General features: G+C 44.4%; 1 long non-coding RNA gene across 8 annotated transcripts in view; it reads right to left on the bottom strand.

The window, feature by feature from the left end:
• Positions 1–13,641, bottom strand: part of LOC132356827 (uncharacterized) — a 90,947-nt gene that overhangs the window by 65,466 nt on the left and 11,840 nt on the right. For 7 of the 8 annotated variants that reach the window (XR_009500117.1, XR_009500110.1, XR_009500111.1 and 4 more), the window contains one exon: positions 10,539–10,638. The exons of the other annotated variant lie outside the window; for it this stretch is intronic. This is a non-coding gene — a long non-coding RNA (uncharacterized LOC132356827). The remainder of the gene's footprint in view (positions 1–10,538; positions 10,639–13,641) is intronic. 8 annotated transcript variants of the gene reach the window in all.

Below are 13,641 nucleotides of genomic sequence, written 5' to 3'. Positions count from 1 at the left end.
CTGTGGTGCACGGGCTTCTCATTGCAGTGGCTTCTCTTGTTGCGGAGCAGAGGCTCTAGGCGCCCGAGCTGCAGTAGCTGTGGCACGAGGGCTCAGTAGTTGTGGCATGCGGGCTCTAGAGCACAGGCTCAGTAGTTGTGGCGCACGGGCTTAGTTGCTCCGGCGGCATGTGGGATCTTCCCAGACCAGGGCTCGAACCCGTGTCCCCTGCATTGGCAGGCAGATTCTTAACCACTGCACCACCAGGGGAGTCCCTATACTTTAGTTTTGCTTTCTTAAAATATTTTAAGTCTCTTTCCCTTAGTAACTGACATACTTGTAATAAAAGCTATGCTGGATTATAATAGCATATAACTGAAAGAAGCAAATGCTTGTTTTTTTTTAATGGACCTGTACATACACATAAAAACATACACAATTTTCCCCAGGCATGTGAGTAAATAAATTACTCTGCCTCAAACTTAGCATATCACTTGGATATAGTTACATGTGTTAGTTCAATTTCGAAGTCATGCCCCCAACGTCAGTATAATTTTAACATTGTCCACTCAAGTTTAAGTGTCAGTTATAAGTCAGGATTCTGATTTTCCATCTTTTTTTCCCTCCTCAACCTGTTAGATAGGTCAGAGTTCTTAGCTGCAAACTACAGAATCCACTCTGACTAGTTTAAGCAGAAAGGAAATTTATTGAAGAATATTAGACAGTTTCAGGATCTCTTGGGACCCATAAAGCCAGGCTCTGAAGAAGCCAGAAGCATGGTGCAAGTACACTGGGAGCACTGCTCTGGCAAAAACACCACTGCCCCTACCCTGCAGAAGACAGCAATGCCCCATGATCCTTGCCTTCCATTTGGAATTTCCAGGCTGCTGGTATCTCCCTTCCAACGGCCCCTAGAAGCCCATCAAAGAGAGCAATGGGCTGGAGAGATTCGAGCTGCTCGACGGGGCCCCTCTGCATCTGCTGGTTTCTGCTGTCCAGGACAGCAGGACTGACACGCCCTATGTTGGATACCAGAAAGCACAGAGAAGTTTTCTGCGTGTTCTGCTGGTTCCCATCCAACTTGCCAGTAGAATGTAAACTTTTAGGGGCAGAGACCGGCTCTTCACTTTTAAGTAGTCACATACTGAGTATTTACTAATTATCTGCTACATGTACCAACAAATAGTTCTGAATGCCTACTCTGAATTTGCCACAGTGCTGGGTGCTGGGGATATAAACTGTGGACTAGATAGAAAAGCGTCTCCTCTCACAAGCTTACATTCCAGCCAGCGTTGAGTGACAGCAAATATATAAACAATCATGATTTCAGGTGAGGCAAGGGGCAAGGCTACCTTCAATAGGGTGGCCAGAGAGGGTCTCCACGAGGGCCTGACGGTGGGAATAAAATGCTAAGGATGAGAAGGATCCAAGCATTTGAAGAGTTAGGGGAAGAACAGTCCTGGAAGAAGGAATACCACACAAGGAGGAAACAGACTGACTCACTGGCTCTGGAGCTGGAGCATGATGAGCGAGCAGGGTAGAAAAATGTTTGCATTTTAATCCGAGCACATTGAGAAGCCACTGGAGGCTGTGAATGGCAGGGAGTGACAACATCCGGTACACATTTTGAAGGATCACTCTGGGTGGTGAGGGGAGAACACACCATAAGGGAGACAAACAGAAACATTAAGAAGGTGAGTAATCCAGATGAAAGATGATGGTGGATTGGAGCAGGGTGGTCGAAAGAATGAGAGGTGGTCACATTTGGGATGCGCCTCAGAGTTAGAATTAACAGGAATTACAGATTGGCTGTGGGAGGTGAGAGGAAGAGGCGAATCAAGGATGATGCCCAGATTTGGGGGCTTGAGCAATAGAGCAACTGATGCTGACAGTTACTGAGATGGGGAAGAGTGGTTGGGGGCGGGGCGGTTCGAGTTCAGATTTTGACAGGTTCACGTGCCAGTGTCTACGGGACTGGACGGGGTGAGTAGATAGTGACGTGTATCTGAGTGGAGCTCAGAGGAGAGGCCAGGTTCTTGTGTTGCCCCACACTGAGCACTCCGAGAGGGGACATGAACTGTACCAGACACAGCTTGGAAGAAGGAGTTAACACAGAAGGTCTTGTCGATCAGTCCTTGTGTGTCTCCAGGGGAGCCTGGCGTCATAATTGACCCTTGATCTACCCCGGGGACTATGGCCCTCAGAAGGCTTTTTTATGTCTCTGATTGACCTTGTTGTTTTACGTATCTGTCCAGAGAAATGGGGCGTGTTCGTACCAGTTCAGGAGGACCTCTCAGGAGTGTTTAAGAAGAGTCATCATGTACCTGCTTTCGATGCTGGAGTCCTGAGTTTTGTTTCATAAACACCTCAGACCCTGAGACTTGGTGGACTTCCCTGGGCACAGACATGTCACAGGTGTCCCTGTAGTTTGCTGTGAGCTGCTCCTGTGTGGCCCTGGGCAGGGAAGAACTTGGAAGCCTGTGCCTGAGCGATGCGTATATTTTTCCCACTGCCTTTCTCTGTATCCTCTGCTGTAAGAAACCTTAGCTGTGACTAAAACCCACTGTTGAATCTTATGAGTCCTTCTAGTCAATCACCCAACTTGATGTGGTTGTGAGCCCCCCGAGACACAGCCTTTGCCCTCAAGGGGCTTAAGCTTTAGCTGAAGAGGAGAAAGGAAGAAACATGAAGCAACAGTGACCCAAGCAGGACAATATATTTATATAGCATGGTCCGCCCGAGGACAGGGACTAAGTCTTTATTCATCTTTGTATCCCCCAAAGAGGGCTGGGGAACTGCAAGGGCCTCAGTAAAAGTTTGCTGAACTTCACACAAGAGGTGGAACTTCCTGGATGGTGAGGATTTTCAATAAGCTAAGAAGAGAGGGAAGGCCTGCCAATTGGAGAAAACAACTTGATGGAGGCCCAAAAGCAAGAAGAGGCAGGGTTTGTTTGTAGAAAGCTGTCCTCTCAGTCTCCCTGCTCCACAATGCCTGGCTCAGTCACCAAACAGTGGGCATTTAATAAAGTCGGCCACTTGTCAGGTATCCGGGCCCAAGTTTGCTGCCACACCCTCTCCAGCCTCCCTCCCTGCTTTTCTGGGCAGCGCTAAGGATGAGAGGTGAGGGCACAGCTTATTCCTCCTGCACCCGCTCAAGTCACTTGCAAGAGAGTAAACTGCGGCTGAGATGTCTACTTCCAAATCTTACTGCAGCACAGTTAGCTGGGCTGATCTCCCTGTGATTCTGAGATAAAATTCCAGATGGGACTACAATACCTCTATTAATCCTGAATTCCAGGTCAGTTCCAAAATCAAAACTCCCAGAACTTAGGCATCTCTAATACAATCTTTGCCCAATTCCCTGGGCAGCTTTCGAAAGAAATAGATTCATAACTTCTTCACCACAAGAGAGGCTCAGGTGAAGGGAGATATGGAGACCAAGGAAAAGAGAAGGCACTCTCAAAAATGGACCAAAACATTTCTGTCTGTATGAACAGGAAAGAGAATGGAAGGATGAGCACCTGGACTTTATAGAGATCATCGAATGCAACCGTTGCCCCTCCCCCTCTGGCAGATGAAGAAGAGATCTGTCTAGCATGGAAGCAACCTAAGTGTCCACCGACAGATGAATGGATAAAGAAGATGTGGCACATATATACAATGGAATATTACTCAGCCATAAAAAGAAACGAAATTGAGTTATTTGTAGTGAGGTGGATGGACCTAGAGTCTGTCATACACAGTGAAGTAAGTCAGAAAGAGAAAAACAAATACCATATGCTAACACATATATATGGAATCTAAATTTTTTTTTAATGGTTCTGAAGAACGTACGGGCAAGACGGGAATAAAGATGCAGACGTAGAGAATGGACTTGAGGACACGTGGAGGGGGAAGGTAAGCTGTGACAAAGTGAGAGAGTGGCATTGACACATATACACTACCAAATGTAAAATAGATAGCTAGTGGGAAGCAGCCGCATAGCACAGGGAGATCAGCTCGGTGGTTTATGACCACCTAGAGGGGTGGGATAGGGAGGGTGGGAGGGAGACGCAAGAGGGAGGAGATATGGGGATATATGTATATGTATAGCTGATTCACTTTGTTATAAAGCAGAAACTAACACACCAGTGTAAAGCAATTATACTCCAATAAAGACGTTAAAAAAAAAAAGAGAGAGAGAGATTTGTCTAGGACCACACAGCTGATCCAGGACCAGAACCCAGTTTTCCTGATTTCCAGTCCAGTGCTTTACCACATTTTAGTGGTATTCAGCCCTATTCAGTAGTTCTACTGCCATAAGAATCATCCCCAAAGAAGGTGGATGCGTTAAATTTCCAAATTAGCAACCATCCCTTGGTGAAGCACGTTAAGGGCCAGCACAGGGGAGGGAGGCAAGAGGCTCAGCCAAGGCAACACAATTGCAAGGGCTAAGTGAGACATGCTTCTGACTGCTTTACAGACTCTGCAGCCTCACTGTTTCTTTGCTTTGAGCCAAGTCAATCACGCTCTGTGTCATGGGGTGGGGGGTCAGGCAGGGAGAGGAGTGAACAAAACAGACTTTCCTGCCGGCAGAGGTGCGTGGCCAGACTATTAATCGACCAGCAAAAGGAAGGAGGTAATTGCAGATGCATGTGACGGCAGCAGAAAGCCCTGGCCCGACCAGCATCCCTCCCACCCAAGGCCTGCCAGTTCACAGCAGCCGGTCAGAAAGCTCATGGCCATGAGAACGGGATAGGTTGCCAGAGTGGAATCTGCACATCAGCCTCTGCGCCCTGCCCAGACTTCTGACTCAGAGGTGGTGACGAAGAGGCTGGGCTGGTTCATCAGCACAGTGAACCCAGACGACAGGCTGGCAGTGACTTCTTTGAGGACCAAAGTCACTTCCTGTTTGGGACCCCCAAGCCCTGAGCTGCACTCCCACACAGCGCGGACCTCCATGGACTATCACAGGTGGCTTCTAGGCCAATCGCAAAAATGTCAGAAAAAGCCTAGAGGTAGTTAAGGGAGCCTTAGATAAAGTCTGAAATGTGACGCCTCTACTGAGTACCAAATCCGAGAATGAATGAATTCAGGATTCAAATCACATTCTTACTAAATGCCTGAATCACTCTCACAAAACAAGACTTAGCTTCAGCTCCTCTCAGGGCTTCAAATCCTCACTATAAAAAAGCATTATATTGTCATCACAGGAAATACCCCATAATTCTAGCTTAGGTGAGGTATGGCAGAGTTAGAAATAACTGGATTTGTACAGATAAGGGAATCGTATCCTTTAAGCACCAAAACATTTAAACAGTATCTTTGTTGACATGAAATATACGTGTATATACTACACGCTTCCCAGATTTCTTAATTCACTCGATGTTTTTCCGGCTAATTCAGAGTAATCAGAATCAACATGCTTTATTATGTTATGCTATTTTGTTTTTCTGTCTCTTTTCAGGATATCAGGCCTTCAGCCAGCACTTCCTCTGTCAGTATCTCTGAGCTTCTTCCCCCCCATCCCCCACTCCAACATCTCTTCCTGTTGCTTCTAATCTGTACAGCTAGGAACCAGATTACAAAACTCTTTATAGCTATGTTACAAGCAAGGCACTAGAAAATAAAGTGCCTTGGGGAATAAAGTTTGTGGCTTTAGTGCTATCTCTGTGTGTTTAAGGGAGTTTGTAGCTATTTCTTCTTTCCAGGTTTGGAGAAAATTTCCAGAGAACAGAAGTTGTCAGAAACCTGGCCTGGGGTTAAGTTCTGTGCTACTGAATATCTGCCTGGGATCAGGCCAGGCCTCAAAATCCCCTGTGCCCACACCAACTCCCTGGCTCAGACAGCTCTGAGTGACAGAAAATTGGGAAGAATAACCAAGAACAAACATGAGGCCGTGCCAGATTCTTCTTTCAGAAAGTGAAGTGCTGACAAAGTAAGGGCAACATGGGCTTGGGGAATCTGCTCTAACCTCCAACAGAGGAGCATCCCTGCACTATCCCCAAAACTGTGAAGCACTGAGGAAATTAAAAAGGTGAATTCTCAGAGCTAGAACAAAAAAAATCTTAAAATTTGTATGGAGACAAAAAAGACCCCGAATAGCCAAAGCAATCTTGAGAAAGAAAAACGGAGCTGGAGGAATCAGGCTCCTGGACTTCAGACTACACTACAAAGCTACAGTAATCAAGACAGTATGGTACTGGCACAAAGACAGAAATATAGATCAATGGAACAGGATAGGAAGCCCAGAGAGAAACCCACGCACCTATGGTCAAGTAATCTATGACAAAGGAGGCAAGGATATACAATGGAGAAAAGACAGTCTCTTCAATAAGTGGTGCTGGGAAAACTGGACAGCTACATGTAAAAGAATGAAATTAGAACACTCCCTAACACCATACACAAAAATAAACTCAAAATGGATTAGAGACCTAAATGTAAGGCCAGACACTGTAAAACTCTTAGAGGAAAACACAGGAAGAACACTCTTTGACATAAATCACAGCAAGATCTTTTTTGACCCACCTCCTAGAGTAACGAAAATAAAAACAAAAATAAACAAACGGGACCTAATGAAACTTGAAAGCTTTTGCACAGCAAAGGAAACCATAAACAAGACCAAAAGACAACCCTCAGAATGGGAGAAACTATTTGCAAATGAAGCAACTGACAAGGGATTAATCTCCAAAATATACAGACAGCTCATGCAGCTCAATATCAAAAAAACAAACAACCCAATCCAAAAATGGGCAGAAGATCTAAACAGACATTTCTCCAAAGAAGATATATAGATTGTCAACAAACACATGAAAGAATGCTCAACATCACTAATCATTAGAGAAATGCAGACCAAAACCACAATGAAGTATCACCTCACACCGGTCAGAATGGCCATCATCAAAAACTCTACAAACAATAAATGCTGGAGAGCGTGTGGAGAAAAGGGAACACTCTTGCACTGCTGGTGGGAATGTAAACTGATACAGCCACTATGAAGAACAGTATGCAGTATGGAGGCTCCTTAAAAAACTAAAAATAGAACTACCATACGACCCAGCAATCCCACTACTGGGCATATACCCTGAGAAAACCATAATTCAAAAAGACACATGCACCCCAATGTTCATTGCAGCACTATTTACCATAGCCAGGTCACAGAAGCAACCTAAATGTCCATCGACAGATGAATGGATAAAGAAGACATGGCACATATATACAATGGACTATTACTCAGCCATAAAAAGGAACAAAATTGGGTCATTTGTAGAGACGTGGATGGATCTAGAGCCTGTCATACAGAGTGAAGTAAGTCAGAAAGAGAAAAATAAATATCATATATTAACGTATATACATGGAATCTAGAAAAATGGTACAGATGAATCTGTTTGCAAGGCAGAAATAGGGACACAGACGTAAAGAACAAATGTACGGATGCCAAGTGGGGAGGGTGGGGTGGGATGAATTGGGAGATTGGGATTGACATATATACACTATTATGTATAAAACAGATAACTAATGAGAACCTGCTGTATAGCACAGGCAACTCCACTTAATGCTCTGTGGTGACCTAAATGGAAAGGAAATCCAAAAAAGAGGGGATATATGTGTACATACAGCTGATTCACTTCTCTGTACAGCAGAAACTTACACAGCACTGTAAAGCAACTATACTCCAATAAGTAAATAAGTAAATAAAACATGTGCGTACACAGATTTTACCAGAAAAATAAAAATAAACATAAAAAGGTGAATTCTCATGCTTAGGCAGATCCAGAGAGAAACCCAATGACATAAAAAAAAATGCACTCATCAATTTTTAAGCACATGATACCTTATTGTTAACTATAGGCACTACATTGTACCGCAGATCTCTGGAACTTTCTCATCTTGTACTATATATCTGTAACTTTATACCTATTGAACACCAACCCCCTCCCCATATCCCCATCCCCCCAACCCCTGGCAACCACCATCCTTACTTTTGACTATTTTAGATGCCTCATATAAGAGGAATCATGCAGTACTTGTCCTTCTGTGACTGACTTAGTTCACTTAGCATAATGTCTTCTAGGTCCATTCATGTGTCCAAACTCACCAAATTATATATATTAATTATTTACAGTTTTTTACATACCAGTTACACCTCAGTGAAGCTGGAGAAAAAATAACTAAGCCATGGGCTCTACCTTCCAGCAAAACAAAAATGCACTAATCAGAAGTAAGGTAAATAAAGTGAATTTTGAAGTTTCTTAACTATGGTAATACTTGAGATCTTTGAGGTCTTTCTTTAAAATCCTGGGAGAAAAGCAACACATGCAATTCATAATGTAGTACCAATAGCCATCATGTGTTCCATGTTTTTACAATTTAGAAACCATTTTCATAGTCAATACTTCACTGATAAACTGCAGAGAAGGCCATTCTCTCTCGCATCCTCAGCCATCACTTGTTACTTTAAGAAGCAACATTTGAAATTTTCTACTGTCTATAATATTATTGACAGCTAAATCCCCACTGTGTCCACATCCTCTGTAGACGAGGATTACCACAGGGTCCTGCTGGGAGAGCTGGGTCAGGCCGCAAAGGCCCAGCTACGCACAAGATATAAAAGGAGGATTGCCTAGATGCTGGGGTCCCTGCCTTCTGGGGACATACGACCCCAGAGTCCTGCCTCTGCCAGACCATTAGCACCCACACGATGCAGAGCAGTCTCCTTCAGCCTGTCCCAGTGTCATGTTTAGCCCAGGATGGAGGTAATAATGCAGAATCCACAGGTCAGCATTTGATTACTTTGGCCTGGACATCAAACAGCCAGCAGGATGAAGATGAGGTTCATCTCTGAAACTTGATTTGACCATTCTTAAGATAGAAGGGATAAAACTTGCCCCTACCTAGTTCCCAGATATTTGGAGATGATAAATGAAGTACTACAATGACATATTTTAGTTTTTAAGGTGAATTACTTTGAAGTCCTTGGAAAGATCACAGAAGTCTGAGAGATTCTAACTGGCTCAAAATTAAATATCTTCGATCACTTAACAGTTTTACTAGAAATCATACACAACATCTCAAACTAAAGATATGGAAAAGAGAAAAAAGCTTAGGTTTTGATGTTGGGAAGTAGGAGGAAACTTAGTGAGGAAAGTGTCAATCAACAGCAGGAGTATGAAATAGGAAGAGGAAGACATGAAAACGTCAAAGTGAAGAATTAAAATTTTGTTTCTGGGAAAGAAAGCGGGGAATGTAAACAGCAACCATCGAACGATGTTTTCCCATAAAGAAAACACAAAGAAATTTTTAAAAGTGGTTCGATCTGGAATAACTGATAAACAATTAAAAACACATCATAACGGACATAATGCTTGTATGTGTGAAATAAATTTAAATGGCAAACTCCAACCAAGGTGAATGCTGTACCTGAGTCTTAGAAATCTTTTAACCATAATGAGTTTGGCAGTGATTCTAGAAGGTAAGGGGATGTGAGTTGTATCTCAGAACTGTATTTGGGTGAGTCTCATCCAGATTCAAGCTAACAAGACCCACACAGAGTATCGCAATGAAGCCAAAGGAGAGAAAGGAAAAACTAATCATCCTGCCCCTCTTTCAGATACAGCCTTGCCTAACCCCTACCTCCTTATGTTGCTGCCCCTTCACACCCTTCTAAGCCAACCAGCTAACCAGCCAAGCAGTCACCCTGCGGCTAACTTACTTACATCTGGTCTAGGGCCTACCCTGCAGAAAGATACACATGCCAGAGGCAAGGAAGCTGAGCTGCAATTCTGGCAGATGTGCACTCTTTGGATTGGTCTACACTGATTCCAGCCACCCCTTTCCTCTGGAAGACACTAAAGGCAGTAAGAGTAAATTATTATTTCCTTAGTTTGCTCACGCCTGCAATTCCAAGGGAAAATAACAACAACAGAAGAAAATTGTTGCAAGGGCTGGGCAACCAAAGTCACCAAGTACCACAGGATCGATTTTTATACACACACACACACACACACACACACACACACACACACTCTAGTATACTCTAGTGGTTATGGTTCAGCTAAACACGCTAAGTCAGGACAGGAGAAGGCAACCACTTTTTTACTCTCAGGTCCCTTCTGGGAATTTGGTCCTCACTTCTAGTGAGAAATCTGGAAATGGCTCCACTGGTCATCCTCCTCTGGGAGAAGGACCACCTTAACTGTGGAGAACTTGGCTTTGGGAGGGGAGTGAGTTGCCTATCTCAGTGATACTCCTGGACACTTGGGGAATTCTGCTCCCTCAATCTTGTCAGAGGGTTTGCCGTAAATTAATTTATGGTGACTCAACCCTGGGGCATCTGGACCACTAGAGACATGGACAGCCTGCCCCAACCTTGTGAGAACTTCATAAACACAACTCTTGCACTTTCTCATCAAACACTCCCGCAGCTCCAGTCAGACCTGGAACCTGGGACTAGAGTGACAAAGGTGCCTGACCTGGGGGCAACTCTTATGTTCATATGAGTGTGACTCTCAGGACAGAGCAGAAGTGAGAATGTGTGCTTCATGGTGAGCGACGAGGGAGGACAAGGAAAAGGACTGTACCTGTCAAACAGGTGAGCACTGCCCGTCCTGTCCCCTTTCCTTAGATAAAACAAGCGCTGTCTGTCAGGTTGGAGAGCTGGTTTGGTGTTCACAGTCAGGTCTGTTACAGAATTAGAAAATCAGCATCACTCATACATTCCCTGAGAGTGGGGTGGGAAGTTAAGGGTCAGTTGGTACCCAGGGGATGTAGCAGAGACTGTTAACAGCCACCAAATACACCAAGTATGCTTCTACGTACCCCTTGCAGTTAGATTGGGGCGAAGTGATTAGTTCCTGCTACTGAAATATGTGAAGTGATGTGTGTCAGGGCTGGGATGACGCAACTAAGGCATACGGGCTTCCAGCTGTCTTTTCCTCTGCCATGGTGCCCTTGGAGGTCACGCGTGCCAGATGGCATTGCTACAAGATTAAAGAGAGCCAACCAGTCCGCATCAAACCTTATTTATGTGAGCAACAAATAATCCTGTGTTGTTTATTTGTTACTGCGTCAGAGTCTAGCCTATCCTGACTAATACAGGAGCCAAAGTAGCGGCCTGTCCCCAATGCCAGAGACTTTAGTGCACTAAGTTTAACCTAGTCACACTCACAAACTCTATGAGGATGATTGGATCTCACATGTTTTCCAAGACTTTCTTCAACAAAACATTGTCTCTGAGGGAGGATGGTTCATCCTAAAACAGTAACTTCAAGTGTAAAGGCCACCTTTCCCAAGACATGTGTCTTCAAAATATCATAAAGCATCCAAAACTCATTCAATGGCTCATGAAATCTCTTCCCAGGCACCTGTAACCTCCTGCTGTTTCCCATTTTACTAACATCACTGGACACAAATGCTGGCTTATAGCCTCTATAAACAGAAGTTCCTCATAAATTCAGGTTCCCATAAAAATCAAACAAGAGAAAAGTGAAAAAAGAGCCACCAGTAAGCTTCCCTCTGTCGAGACCATCTCAGTTTCGTGAGGGCCCTGGCTCAATTCACTTTTAAAGTTTGGAATAGGAAAAAAGAGGAGCTTCCCTCACTCACTGTCTCTAAAATGTCTGGATCTCTCTCGGAGAGCCAGTAAGTCCGGCATGAGGTAGGAGGCACATGGCTTTAAAGTTTGAACTGAAAGGGCTGGGGATGCTTCTGGCTGGGCACTCCTCACAAGCTGCTGGAAGCCCTACCTTTCAGAGCACCTACCTACTCAGATGACAAGGACCCCGTATAGGACTACTTGTACATGACCAAAACGTGTCTTTAAAAACACGTCTTTCAGGCTTCCCTGGTGGCGCAGTGGTTGAGAATCTGCCTGCCAATGCAGGGGACGCGGGTTCAAGCCCTGGTCTGGGAGGATCCCACATGCCGTGGAGCACACAATTTCTAGGCCCGTGAGCCACAACTACTGAGCCTGCGCGACTGGAGCCTGTGCTCTGCAACAAGAGAGGCCGCGATAGTGAGAGGCCCACGCACCGCGATGAAGAGTGGCCCCCACTTGCCGCAACTAGAGAAAGCCCTCGCACAGAAACGAAGATCCAACACAGCCAAAAATAAATAAATAAATTAATTAATTAATTTAAAAAAAAAACCCAAAAAAACCCCACGTCTTTCAAAGGCAGGTCACATTATCAGTGTAAGTTTGAGAAATTACACACATATATTTTTCTCAGGCTGGGACTGGATGGAAATGTTCATGTATTCAACCCCTAAGAGAAGGCCTGCTGGTGGTTAGGGGCTGCACAAAAGCCACGGCCTGGGCCCGTGCTCCGCACCCGGAATCTTCTGGCAGGAGAGGATGGTCAGAGAAGTCCTTAGTCTCTGACCCAGAAGGCCTCTTCTGAGCATTGCCCAATGCTCTTGTTATACAACATGCAAAATAAATAACCAACCTTAAAAGTCAGGCAGCCAAAACTCTACTCAATAATAAGCCCTTTTACAAGCTGCTTATCACTTGCCAAAATCAGCTCCAGAGGAACACCAGGAACTCTGAATTCTATTGTTCTTATGAACTACTTGGGGAATATAGACAAGCTTCACTGGCTTTATTGGTTTTCTAAGAGACAAAAGACAAAGGTTTTCATCTACCCATACTCTGAACTTGATCTCAAGAATGTAAATATAGCCCCATCCCACCATCTCAGAGAGGTCCCTATTACAAGTGTGAGTTAGAAAGGGGTCCTGGTCTTTTCTTAGAAAACACGCCGCTCTCTGCTTTCCCTCTCACCTGATTGTTGGGGTGAGGAAGGGAAGATAAATGCCAACCTTTTCAGAAAATTCACTGGGAGGGAGGGAGGGAGAGGGCAGGACAGAGGCATCTGGAATGCAGTCTTCTGCCTGCGAGGGCTCTCTGGCTTAACTACAAAAGGAAAGAGGAGTTTTGCTCAAGGAAAACTGTTCAAAACCATTTTTGGTACACTTAGGTTGGCCTGATGATACGTTGTTGTTGGCCCAGAATGGTTTCTCTGGGTTTCCAAATACACGGTGGAGCCTCTCGTTAAGGGGTCTTGTTAAAGAAATTGATGGGAGAAATCTGTTATAAAACTCATTTCTGATGAACCACAAAAGGGATTTTGATACCCATTTGGCATTCTTATTCCAGGATCCTCAACCCACAGATGCAAAGCTCAGGATGTACCTGCTCCAGAAAACCTTACTGCCCTCCCATTTCCCCTCATTGCTCCCTCCCTCCGCCAGGCTCTATACATACTGACTTGTTGCCTTCACTAGCTGAGAGGTTTTCTTAGAGCAGGAAGCAAGCCGTACGCCCCTCTGCGTCTCTATTGTCTAGCACAGTCCACGGAACATGGTACGTGTTTATTAAATCATTTAATTAACGATAAGATTAATAATAAATATAGTTAATATCCGAATATTCAGTAACTGTGTTTAACTTCCAATATTTTTTCTCATTTTCCAGATGAGGAAGCTGAGGCAATGAGGGGTTAAGAAGCTAATAAGTGGCTAAGCAACGACACAAACTAGGCCATCAGGCTCTAGAACCTTCATTCTTAACCGCTACGTGGAGCAGTACACAGCAATAAATAAGTGAGCTGATGAAAGGGCTATACACATATGAAACCGTTAAACATGAACCTGGTTTAGTCACACAAAAATGTATTAAGCACC

Source organism: Balaenoptera ricei, chromosome X (assembly GCF_028023285.1).
Source record: "Balaenoptera ricei isolate mBalRic1 chromosome X, mBalRic1.hap2, whole genome shotgun sequence".
NCBI classification, from domain to species: Eukaryota; Metazoa; Chordata; class Mammalia; order Artiodactyla; family Balaenopteridae; genus Balaenoptera; species Balaenoptera ricei.
Note: the sequence above shows the minus strand (reverse complement) of the source record. Positions and strands in the feature narration are given on the sequence as shown.